We start from the raw sequence: 13,328 nt of genomic DNA, 5'->3' as shown, positions 1-13,328 counted from the left end.
CTGGTCTAACTGTAGAATGTTCATTACCCAGTGATAAAAAAAAGGAGCCACGAATACACACAATACCACGCATGAGTCTCAAAACAATGGTGTGAGCCGTGTAAGCCAGCTTCCAAAGAGTCTATGCCGTAGGATCTAATGCATATGGAGCTGCAGAGCAGGGAAGGCTAAGTGACGGTGAGAGCAGTCAGAACAGAGCACTCTCACTTCTGGAGAGAATCTCGCCAAAAAGAGGCATGAGGGAACATTCCAGGGTCATGGAAAAGTCGTAGCGCTTGATCAGGCTGGTGCTTGCATGGATTTTATACGTTCATCAAAACCCATGGAACTATACACCTAAGAACTGTGTGTGCATCCTATGTTAATTACACTTTAAATTTTAAAATTTTAGTAACACACTTTTTTTGTTTGTTTGTTTTCTAGTTCATTAGCAACGGAAGGAGGAAATCCAGAGGATGAATACAGTTGAGAGGCCCTGGAATTTCTGTTTCCATGTCGCTACCTCCCTCCACAGAGCTACTAAGCAATCGGAGTTGACAGATGTTCTCGCTCCCGCTCCGCCCTGGTTCATTCCCCTACCTGGCTTCACCCCGACCCCAGGGGCTATGACAGGTCTCTCTCATGCACAGGTGATGAAGGCAGGGGTTCCTTCATTGCAAGCATGCTGTCTTGGATGCAGGAAAGCACCCAGCTCCTCTGCCAGAAGCTGTGAATAACACTCTTAACAGTCCATGCAAATGCTGTGGTCTATGTCTGAATGCCCAGCTGGTCTGCTGATCAATTTTTACTTCTCAAATTGGGTCAGTGAAAAAGGACAGCGCTTTCTGTTCCTGCGATCTAAATTCTCAATGTGATCTAAATTCTATTAACACTGGGGAACCTGAAAATTCCAAAGCAAGCCTTTAGCCTCACGGGGACCACCTTTTGGAAAGGCCCATTGACCTATTTTCTTTTTAGACTTTCCCTTTCTTTTAATTAAAAGGCCCAAATTTCCTGGATGTTAATCAAAGATTAGCTTGGGAATTAACATGCTGTGCATCACTCAGAAAAAAACCAAGTCGGATGGTGAAGCACACTCCTCTCCTAATCAGTCCCGAACCGCCTCGAAGGGCCTTCTATGCAACTTCCTCGTGTCTGTGAGAGGAAGCAAGACAAGTGGGAAGCATTCCTGATATTGTGCTCTGGTGGGGAGGTGAGCTGCGGATCTGGGGCAGCCTTTGGGGATTCTCTGTTGGCTCGCTGTAAGAACTGGATCTTCTCCTCTGACTGCACCTCAGAAGTCCTGATTTTCTCATCCTGACTTTGCTTCTCTTTTCCTTTACTCATGGGTGATGGGTCTATATTTGACCAAAGGGCCTAGGCGTCACAGCTGGCCTCGAGCTTCCCAGTCCTAATCACTGTTTTTGATTGGCTCCTGGGGTGCATTGGAGACTTGTGGGTGTCGGAACTGCATCCAGTGGTCTCAGTTTCCCAAAGTGAGTTCTACACCTGGCACCAATGCTCTTGGTCTGTCCAGAGCTGTCCCTTCCACAAATCTCTATCTCTTGTTGCCCCTCAGGTTCACCTAGGGCAGCCTAGGTCATGCCTCAAGGACGTTGAAAGGCAAAAACACAGCCCCCCTACGCAGTGCAGGCCTCTGAGAATGACTTACATTGCATGCAATGTGGGACATGATCAGGGAGGAGACTAGTTGCTTCCTCCAGCCAGAGGCAGAGGGCATCAGGGAGAGCATGGCCCCCAGGAGTGACACTCAGGCTACATCCTCAAGAAAGGGACAGTTTCAAGTGGAGGAGGATGTTCTGGGCTCCACAGGCAAAGGAATATTGCCTGATGAAAGAATAAGAGCTATTTTTCGAAAAGCGGTTTTCCCCTGAAATTCCGACATTCTCATGCTGGCTTCACGTGTGTTGCCATCTCACATACCCCCTGAGCACATATGGCCTCCCCAAAGCTTGCTGCAGTCAGGGTGGTTGGGAAGGACGTGGGGAGAGCTGTGGGCGGCACCAGCCACCGCACAGATCGGGAAGAGCGTCAGGAGTTTGATTCCTCTGTGCTGGTCACTGCTGCCTGTCTCTGTGCCCCATCTGTAAATGGGGCCTGTGGGGTCAGACTCAGGGAGTTGCTGTGAAGGCTAATGAGGCCCATTGCACCCTGCCCCTGACATGTAGTAAGGGCTGAATGCATGATAGACATTATGAAGAGTTTTCTAGGTTGAAATCAAAAGATAAGAATATTTGCCTTAAGTAGCCACAAAAGGGTACTTTTAAAGAACAAGAAACAAGCACTTTGGGATGCTGAGGCAGGTGAATCATTTGAGGTCAGGAGTTCGACCAACAATGACTGACTTTGCTTCTGACCAACAATGGTGAAACCCTGTCTCTACCAAACACACACACACACACACACACACACACACACACACACACAAATTAGCTGGGCGTGGTGGTGCACACCTGTGATCCCAGCTACTTGGGAGGCTGAGGCAGGAGAATCGCTTGAACCTGGGAGGTGGAGGTTGCAGTGAGCCAAGATCATGCCATTGTACTCCAGCCTGGGCAATGACAGTGAAACTACATCTCAAAAATAAATCAATAATAAAGAACAAGAAACAACAAAAAAATCACAGAATCATATAACCAGGCCACTTTAGTCCCTGTTTTCTTTTCCCATCTCCCAGCCCTGTCCTCAGCCAGCTCTGCCTTATCCTGACTGCTGAGTCTCACCTGCCCTCTCAGAATCTGGTGGCCTCTGCTCAGCCAAAGTCACCATTAAAAAGTTTGTATTTTAAAATGGTCACGGAACCAATGACCCAACCACAATAGTGTTCCCACCACAGTGTCGTTTAGGGTATGCACTTCGGAGACCTCAGCTTTCACTGCTCCCCACACTCCCACGTCACCGGGGCGAGGCTGGCCTTCTGGAGTCTGCAGCTCTGTGTGTCTCAGACAGGAGGGGGCTTATTTTGAAGAAGGCATCAGGCTGTAATGTAGGCGGAAACGCACCTACCACACACTGTGTGCGCAAAATGCTTTCACACACATTAGCATTTGAGCTCTCCTCTGCCCGTGAGATAAAGGTTTTTGTTTTCTGTTTTTTAATGTATCTTATTTTACTTTATTAGATAATACATTCTTTAAGATCGGAGACTCGGTCTTATGATCCCAAGTGTGACCATACTCAAGTGTGCCTTGGGCATTTTAGATAGTCAATCTGTCAATACATATTTTATTTTATTTATTTTAGTTTTCCGTAAGTTACTGGGGTATGGGTGGTGTTTGGTTACATAAGTTCTTTAGTGGTGATTTGTGAGAACCGGGTGCACCCCTCACCTGAGCAGTATACACTGCACCATATTTGTTGTCTTTTATCTTTCCCCTCCTTCCCACTCTTCCCCCCAAGTTCGCAATGTCCACTGTGTCATTCTTATGCCCTTACAGCCTCATGGCTTAGCTTCCACTAATCAGTGAGAACATACCGTGTTTGATTATCCATTCCTGAGTTACCTCACTTAGCATAATCGTGGAGATGAAGTTATTTGTTTCACTAAACTAAGACATTTTGTTTCACTGCACAACCTCCTTCTCTCATTTAGACTGTAGGCTCTGGGAGGTCAGAGGTTCTATGGGCCTCAGTTCTTACCACATCTCTAGCCCTGGCACAATGCCTGGCATACAGCTAGTGATCAATAAGTAGTAAATGGAAAAATAAATAGTCACATTGAATAGATATAAATGTCCAGTCTTCTCTCGAGTCCAAACACCAAGTGGAGCTTTCATGCACCAAGGTGTTCACACCTTGCTGATTCCTGCCCTTGCAAGTCTCCCAGCAAAGCTAAGGTTCTTGCTGCCAGGTGTCCATAAGTTGTCGTGTGCCTGCCTCTGCTGTCACACTGGATACTGAAACTGTCTCCCACACTTGACCTGGGGCTGCTGGGGGACAGGGGCTTTGCTTGTGTGTCTCCTGAGCCATACAGTGGGTGGCACTAGCAATTATAATAAACACTTGCTTCAAAAGTACATCTGGATATGGCGGCTCATGCCTGTAATCCCAGCACTTTGGAAGGTAGAGGCAGGTGGATCATTTGAGGTCAGGAGTTCGAGACCAGCCTGGCCAATACGGCAAAACCCCATCTTTACTAAAAATGCAAAAAGTGGCCAGGCTCGGTGACTCATGCCTGTAATCTCAGCACTTTGGGAGGCCAAAGCAGACAGATCACCAGGTCAAAAGATTGAGACCATCCTGGCCAACATGGTGAAACTCCATCTATACTAAAAATACAAAACTTAGCTGGGCATGGTGGCCCGTGCCTATAGTCCCAGGTACTTGGGAGGCTGAGACAGGAGAATCACTTGAACCTGGGAGGCGGAAGTCACAGTGAGCCAAGATGGTGCCACTGCACTCCAGCCTGGACAACAGAGGGAAACTCCATCTCAAAAAAAAAAAAAAATTAGTCTTATCCTGGTCACAGTGGCTCATGTCTATAATCCCATTACTTTAGGAGGCGGAGTCAGGAGGATATCTTGAAGCCAGGAGTTTGAGACCAGCCTGGGCAACATAGTGAGACCCTGTTTCTACAAAAAATAATAAATTAGCCAGGTGTGGTGATGTCAGCCTTTGCAGCTACTCAGGAGGGATGGGAGGATCACTGGAGCCCAGGAGGTCAAGGCTGCAGTGAACCATGATCAGGTCACTGCACTCCAGACTCAGAGGCAGAGCAAGACCCTGCTAACATTGAGGACCTGCAAGCAGGCTTAAATCCTGATCTGCCACCAGGGTCACAAGGGACTTGATTTATGTTTGCCAACCTTCTTCACGGGTGCCCCTAGAGAAGGTACCCAGGCATCCTTCATTCTAGGTGACTTCACGCTTGTCAGCACCGTGAGAGCACCCTCAGTAGAGGGGAGCAGAGGCCTCATGGGGCTTGTTCCGCTCTGTCGTTCCTCTGCTGTTAGATAGAGCTTATTTCTAGCCTAGTCAGCTCTAGACCTCTCCTTGGACTACACAGAGAGACATCAAGATGAGAGCTGCCCCCAGACGGGGTTGAATGTTGTGTGTGCTTGACTTTTTGCGTAACTGGCCAACGTGACATGTCTAACTATACAAATGGAAATTTTATGATGATAAGATCAGTAGTTACTGAGATATTTATGTGACAAGCTGACAGATATAAAACTACAAAGCTTGCTTTTATGCCTCCCATCTTTTCAGAGGAGAAAAATAAATACTGAGATGATGGGTCACTTTGAGGAGAATTTATGATCTAAATTACCTAATACCTGGTGAACTTCTAATATGCATGATGAAGTCTATCTATGCTATTAAAAAGCTAAACTTCATTTCCCAAGGCTGTAGCAAATGGATTCATCCTGAAGAGGGATCCAAGTGTCTCATCTTCTCTACCCCAGATAAATACCCCAAAACCCTGCCCTGGAGGAAGGGAATTTCACCCGTTTACACTGCACAAGCATCTTCCCAACCTGGGTCAGGATGGCCTCACGTGGTCATCAAACATGAGTCCATTCTTTGGAGAGAAATCTAAGTCCTGAAATAATTGTGTGTTGATAAAATACAGCAACGAAACACAATATTCCCTTGCCACTGCAGGCTGCTTGTCAACTGAGAAAAACAGCAGAGGAAGCTGAAGGACACATTGTGGGTGATGGGGCTGTGGCTGCTGCCAGATCTCTCCTTCAGACCAGGGTGACAACAGGTAATGCAACACCTCACCTGCGCACCTGGGATGAGCCTCTCTCCATGCCTGGCTGGTGCCACTTTTCCTGCTCAGACGGCCATGGGAGTTGGTACCAGGCTGACGCTGGTGGTGTCTGGGACCATATCTCGACAGGGGGACAAACTGAGCTTTCTTGTTACCTTGGGTGCCCGTTGTTACCCACTTCTGGGGAACGCAGCCATGACCAGGCACTCTGCAAGCATAACTTCCTTTCACACTCACAGGTGCTCTACACACGGAGGCACAGCTCACCATCCTCATCCCCAGATGATAACGAGAGCCTGAGAGGAAGGCAAGGGAGTCCCACACTCTGCCCCATGGGTGGTTGGAAAGGCTGAATGAAACCCCATGCTTTGAGTCACTAAATGTTACCTTCCCACCCCGCTTACTCAAGGTTGCTCAGTCCCGATGGGCTGGTGTTTAAAACCCAGTCTCCCTGTGTTCAAAACCTCAAACCCTGGCTGTCTGGGGAATGAGAATAGATAAGAGGTGGGAGAGGCAGCAACTTTCTTTCTTCTTTTGTGGTTGCTCCTTTACAATAGCGTCTCTTCCAGGGAACCCAGGAGTGTCGAAGCTGAGTGAGTTCATTTCTAGACAGAGACATGGAATTCCAGAGAAGAGAGGAGCTTCTCCAAGGCCACACAGCAAGCTGGCCTATAAGGGAGGCTGAAAGCCCAGCTTCCTTCAGACCCTAGACCAACTTTCCACTGCGCCTCCTCCTGCCGTCTTTCCATTTTGTATTTCACTTTGCTAAATCCTGCCTCTACCCAGCGCATTGTCATGGTTTGACTATTTTAGGGATGCTTGCAGGGCACTCACCTTTCCCCTCGGTGTCTTTGTGAATTCATGTGCAAGCCTCTGTGTGTGTTGCATATCAAACCCAAATTAAACTCTTTTACTGTATTTTATCCGATCGATCTTCTGTGTACTCCTCAGCACCGTCTCATTTAAATAAAACTTCCATTTGTAACAATCCTATAAATAGAAAGTCGTATTGATCAGGGCCCCACCGGCAGGCTGCACTTTGGTTATCACTGAAGCCTGACCGGTTAATGCGAGGGCTACAATTTATTATGCAGCAAGACACAGGTAAGGCTGTGCCATGTAGATCTCTGAACAGAAGCGTGTTCAGCTCCAGCAAGCAGATCCTAGGGGGCCGTCCTTGAAATCACAAGTCACTCTTCATTCGCCATTTCCCAACCCCAGATGCTCAACATGGCTTGGCCTTATTAGAGACACCCTTGCCCCAGCCTGCATGGGAGAAGTCAGTCATTCATCACAGCAATGAAGATGTTAGTTGAGGAAGATTACAAAAGCTGGATTCTGGACTCCTGTGGTGGTTCACGCTTGTAATCTCAGCACTTTGGGAGGCTAAGGTGGGAGGACAGCTTGAGCTCAAGAGTTCGAGACCAGCATGGGCAATATGGTAAAACCCCATTTCTACAAAACTATACAAAAATTAGCCAGGCATGGTGGGGCACCCCTGTAATTCCAGCTACTCAGAAGGCCGAGGTAGGAGGATCGCTTGAGCCCACGCGGCAGAGGTTGCAGTGAGCCAAGATTGCACCACTGCACTCCAGCCTGGACAACAGGGCAAGATCCTGTCTCAAAAAAATGTGTCTCCTTATGGTATAATTAGCAGGTGAATCCCTTTTGATCAAACCCTATACCCTGTTTGCCTTGCTTCCCAGACTCAACACCAAATCCATCTCAGCACATTTCCCAAAGCCAGTATTATTCTGTTATAACTCACCCAGTGAGCAGGGCCCCAGCAATGCAATGCAGTTGAACCTCATTTATTTCTCTGTTAGAGTAGTTCTTCCAGGCTGAGATGAAATGTGTGTTTGCATGTCTTCCCTACAGGCCTGAATCCTGCAGCTACTAACATGCACAGGCACACACACACACACACACACACACACACACACAGAGTCATAAGCAGGAGTACCTCTTTCTGTGCACACTGCTGCCTAATGCTAGATCAGAAAAAGTAAGCACAAGCACACGTCTCTCCAAAGCATCATCAGGACCTGCGGAAACTAAGCCGTCTCAACACTTCGCCTAAAACATCAATTCCCCGGGTTTCTCCAGAACAAAGGAGAGAACTGGCAAGGGTACTTGTGCTGCATCTAAGTAATTAACATGCTCATTCACAGAGGTATCCTAAGAAAGAGAAACTATGTATCAGTGAAGTAACCGCATCTCCTTTATAACTTGTTACAGGCAGAAATAATGGTTTTTCCAGTTACTAACCGGTCTGCGGAAATTTAAAAAAATCCCTGGGCCCAAGTTCCTCGGGGGACACTTGGCTTCCAAAGTGGTCTCTAAACTCTCATGTGTGGTCCTCTCTTGTTCGGCCAGATGCTGAACTTGCTTATCTGTTACACTGCACTCCAGATCTTCATAAAGTCCCTTTTACTGTTAAATTTTAATAACTTGGATTATGGGTAAGATAGAAACAATATCTAAGTGGCATTTAAAAGCAAATCTATTAAATTTGAGGGTAACGCTGTTACATGGCTGGAAACACTATCATTTCGATCCTGTAAGGAGGGGGGATGGCTACCATACAAGCAAGGGAAAATTGTGTACTTTGGAAAACACAATCCAAGTCTAATATCATCTGTGAGAAGAAAATTCTTTGCTCATTACCAGGGAGATTGGTTTTATCTTACCTAGAACTAAAGTTATTAAAGTTTGAGAACTGCAAAATGCTGAATGAGAAACTGCAGAATGAATTAGAGCAGTTAGGACCTTCGCTGGTATTGGCCAATGACAAACTTCCAATCTCGATTGTGAGATACTGCCCCTGCTTACCCGCAGCCCTCCTTGTGAGTGCAAAATGACGAAATGGTTAACTCAAGCAGTAAAATAGTAAGTGGGCAGCCATGGTAACCATGATGCGGTCCAGTGTGAGGACAGAAGGGAAGCGTTTCTTGTTAGATTCAAGGGAGGCGTTGATACTTGAGCCAAGAGCCAGAGCAGTCTGACCCACCTTCCGGACTTGCCTCAATATCCTGCATCTGTATATAATCTGCCTGTGATGAAGAGAAGAATGTTCTGGCAGGCACAGAAAGAGGCGCAGCAACTTGCACACAAGAGAAGCAAAGGGAGGCACACATGACTAGCTGCAGAATATTGCCACCCGCAAGGAGTGTCCACGAGGGCCCCACAATCACACAGCTGAGGAGCTTCAATTGCAGCTCAGGGAGAACTGAGGCTGAGGCAGGAGAATCGCTTGAATCCAGGAGGCGGGACTACATGTGCGTGCCCCTATGCCCGGATGACTTTTATATTTTTTTAGTAGAGACGAGGTTTCACCGTATTGGCCAGGCTGGTCTCAAACTCCTGACCTTGTGATTTGCCCGCCTCAGCCTCCCAAAGAGCTGGGATTATAGGCGTGAGCCACCATGCCTGGCAAATTTGGTTGTTTAAAAGCGCATAGCAGCCCCTCTCTTCTTCCTCTGGCTCCCACCATGTGAAATGCCCCTCTCCCAAATTAAAGGGGAGAGAGGCATTTCACATGGTGGGAGCCAGAGGAATTGTAAGCTCCTGCCATGATTGTAAGCTCCCTGAGCCCCCCACCACCAGAAGCAGGTGCTGTCATGCTTCCTGCATAGCCTGCAGGACCATGAGCCAATGAAACCTCTTTTCTTATAAATGGCACAGTGTTGGGTATTTCTTCACAGCAATGTGAGGACAGACTAATACAGGAGGTATCTTCCTCCTAGTGTTTGGTGTCCTTCATCTTGTTCTCGCCACATACAGGGTGGTGTGGGGAAAACTTGCCCGTGATTGGCCCCAGTTTCAGAAAATTATTATGCAGAGCTAAGTGCCCGATGAGAGAAGAAAAGGTTCAGTGCTTGGTCTTCAGTCCATGCTGGCATCTGCCAAAAAGTGCATGGCTCTGCTTGATTCTCAGTAATGTGTGGAGGAGAAGGTACCAGGAGAGGCTTCCGATCTCTTGGCCACTCAACCCCCTCTGTGCACTGATGGCTGTGGATGAGCTGGGCTTTAGCAATCTCAGAACCAGCCCAGAGAGACTTCCCTGCACCCCTCCACCGGGCAGAAAGTGCAGGCCCTCATCAACCACCCGACAACACCTCACGTCTCCTTTTTGCTTACAAGCGTGCAATTACCCACAACTTCCAAGCCCAAGAGGGGGTAGGGGAGGGGAACAGCTCCACTTGCAAATTACCAAAATTGGCTTGCATCTCTTTCCTTTAATTATGTAGGAATGTGGTAGAAATTGTTAGGTAAAACTTCCATGTAACTCTTCTTTCAATTAAACACAATGATGGAGCCAAAGTCTGTATTAGTGTGCAAATTCCCTGGGAGAGCATCCTCTCCACACAGCGGAATGCCTATTAGCTTTCCACCAAAATAAAGGTCACCAGACAGGAGACTTCCCCATCACACTCTTACTTCCTTGGACATGCAGTGTAATCAGGCAAGAGGTATCACACTTAGGAAAGCAGTGGTGCAATTATGCTGAATATACCCCGTGCATTGCAGCCTGGTCCCCTGTTCCCCAAAGGTACTGAGAATCTCATAGAGTTTGGAGCCCAGTTTAGGGGAGGAGCGATGTCTGGTTCCAAGGGCTGTTGTTTATCCTTCATATTTCCCTCATTTAAGGAAAAGACAAATAATCCCAGTGCCTCTTGAACGACCCCAAGTATAGGAAGCTCACTGTGGGCGATGCAATCTGCAAAGAACATTTAGAGAGAGAGAAACTCAGTCCACAAATTCAGTGTGCAAGAATGCAACCTTCATTTTTCCACAAAAACAATGCTTACTTTGAGTCTTCATTCTGTCGTTGTGACAAATTAATATCAGATAGTTTGCAGTTCTTGCCCGTTATTGGTCTGAGTTTCAGAAAATTATTATGCAGAGCTAAGTGCCTGACAGGAGAAGGGAGGGTTCAGTTCTTGGTTTTCAGTCCATGCTGGCATCCGCCAAAAAGTGCATGGATCTGCCTGATTCTTAGTTATTCATTTAGGCAGGCCACAGCTCACAGCGTCTAGCTCATCAGAACAGAAAATGAGATCTGAGACATATTTGCAGATGGGTATTTATAAGCAAAAAACAACAACAGCAACATACACACTACACACTGTGGGTCCAAGGCGTCTTTGAACTCAGCTAGCCCAGCATCCATTATGCTTAATTCTAGTAAGATCACATTGATTTCCTTTTGGGAGGCTTCTCAACTCTCAGTCTAGATGTTTGAATGAAGTTAGATACAGAGTTCGACTCTTTATCTGAATCTAGAAGGGAAAACACGCTTGTTTTCACCCTAGAACTTTCAGGATTGTCCACGGAGGTTCTTCCCCTGAAACTTGGCTAAAACAACTTGGAAAGAAGCCCTGTTTCCTGGGAAGATCACTAAATGGGAAGGCTGAAGCTGGGGATGGCTGGTGGCAACCTGCCACAGGCTGGAGAGAGCTCGCCTGAGAAACAAGCAGTGTGGAAGACCGCAGAGCTGAGAGATGGAAGAAGATGGGGTTCTCACGGCATTGTTGAAGCCATCTGTACCCAGGCACTTTTCAGTTACTTGAATTGGTAATTTCCCTTCTCTGTTCAGGCTAGTTTGAGCTAGGCTTCTGTTGCATGTAACCAGAAAAAAATATAAGTAGAACACTATGAATCTAAAAGTGAAAAGCATTCCAGCTCAAGAATGAGTTATGAGCAGGATAGATCCAGGTACGGAGGGGCCTGAAACTGGTCGAACCTTAAGAAAAATAACACAACACTAAGAATACAAAAACAGGGGCTGGGGAGGGGTGCATGCTAATGGAACACCTGGAATTTAAGCTCCTTGAGCTTCATTGCAATTGGGAGGCCTGTGTACTGGTCTCCATTTCCCCAAAAAGCCTTTGGTAAAATCACTTCATCTCTCAAAACCTCCATCTCACCATTGAGAGCAGGTTGGTTAAATTTCAGTTAAATTTCATCCAGCTGAAAAAAAAAAAAAAAACACCATGTGTCTACAGTCTTTGTTGAGGAAGTGATGTTGCTTAAAATTCAATTTTTCTGATGTTTGCTTGGATAAAATTCTCTTCGTCTGTCCGGGACCTGCCTGGGTGTTCTGATGCTCAGAACCTCTGCGTCTTTCTTCCATGTTTCCTCCCTGTGGACCGCTCCACTGGACCAGTGAATTCAGGACAGCTGTTCATTTCTGCCATTTTGGTACACATAGGGCCTACCAGGAAAGGAAGGCTGAGCTTGAAAGAATAATACCAAACTATTGTACTCTCTGAGGAAGTGTTTCTTCCTCAGCTGTCTGGGCAGAGAAGCTTTCTTAAAGAATGTTTTCATACAAAATTTCTAAAATGCTGAAAATACAATAAGATTAACGGCCTCTGGAGGCTATGGCTTAAATATTTTATCTTCTTAGATATCAGTTACACGGCACTTTCCTCCAAGGATCTAAAGTCTTTTAAATATAGCATCTAATTAATCCTCCTGTCATCTGTGGATGGAATAGCATCATTACCCCGATTTCACAGGTGAGGACACAGAAGCAATGGGAGGGGTGTCCACAGGCAGAGGTGGCCAATTCCAATCAGCAGAGACCTCAGTCACAGCACTGGTGACCAACCCAACAGGGACATCATCAGGAAAAGCCATGCAGAATATGACACTTCCACCCTACACCACAGAGCCTACAGACTACAGCCAACTGTAGAGAAAATGGTACCACAGGAGACTTGGGGACATCTCTGCCACACCATACACAGAAAGGCCTCAGGGAGAGAGTGACTCACTTCACCAAGAGGTGACAGATTCATGATCCTGATGGCCACATTGCCGACGCATTGCACCATCATTGCATCTTCACAAACGGGTTATTTTGAAAACAACCATTTTATTAATTCAGTTGTTGGATTAAAATGGTGTTTTCCCCCCACAAATAACCAGATAGCCATGCAGATCATCATTTGCTTCCATTCACTGCACACCTGCCGTGTGTACCAGACATACTGGCCACACACGACCTCTGTTCCCAGCCCTGAAATGGACCCGCTGTTACCCTCATTCGGAGAGGCAGAGACAGCTTAAATGAATTTATCAAATTGGTTCCAGCAAGAGAACTGGTGGACGACAGGGCCAGGATTCCTTCTACAACTGCATTCTGACTGCCCTGTTTCCTTTTAAAAACTATTTTCATTGTTTAGACCCAGCGTTCAGCAATGTGGCCCATCACTGCTGGTGACTTCTACTGGATAGCACAGCAGACAGAAGCTCTGGAAAGAGAAGCTTCCACTGATTATAACCATGTCACCATAGTCACCACCTCTGCTTATGGGAGGCCAGGTGCAGGGTTTTAAGAAGGAGGAGTCAAAACTCAAAAATCACCCAAAGGTTATCTCACAGAAAGGTGGTTTTCTCATTGTCAGAACTCAAAATTGCTCACTCTTAAAATGCTTTCCTGCCTCCTTTTCAAATCCAAAGCCTCAACTGCATAGGGAAAGTCAGGGTGCTTTCTAAGCATCAAAGCCAAAAGAGTCTCACTTTTGGCACAGCTGACAGTGCTCCCAGGGACGGAAAGGGATTAGAAGAGAAAAAGAGATAGAACCAGGGAGAGAGAGGAACC

The sequence above is a fragment of the Cebus imitator genome, unplaced genomic scaffold (genome assembly GCF_001604975.1).
Source record: "Cebus imitator isolate Cc_AM_T3 unplaced genomic scaffold, Cebus_imitator-1.0 Scaffold261, whole genome shotgun sequence".
In the NCBI taxonomy this organism is placed as follows: domain Eukaryota; kingdom Metazoa; phylum Chordata; class Mammalia; order Primates; family Cebidae; genus Cebus; species Cebus imitator.
The sequence above is the reverse complement of the archived record's forward strand: the minus strand, read 5'-3'. Positions refer to the sequence as shown.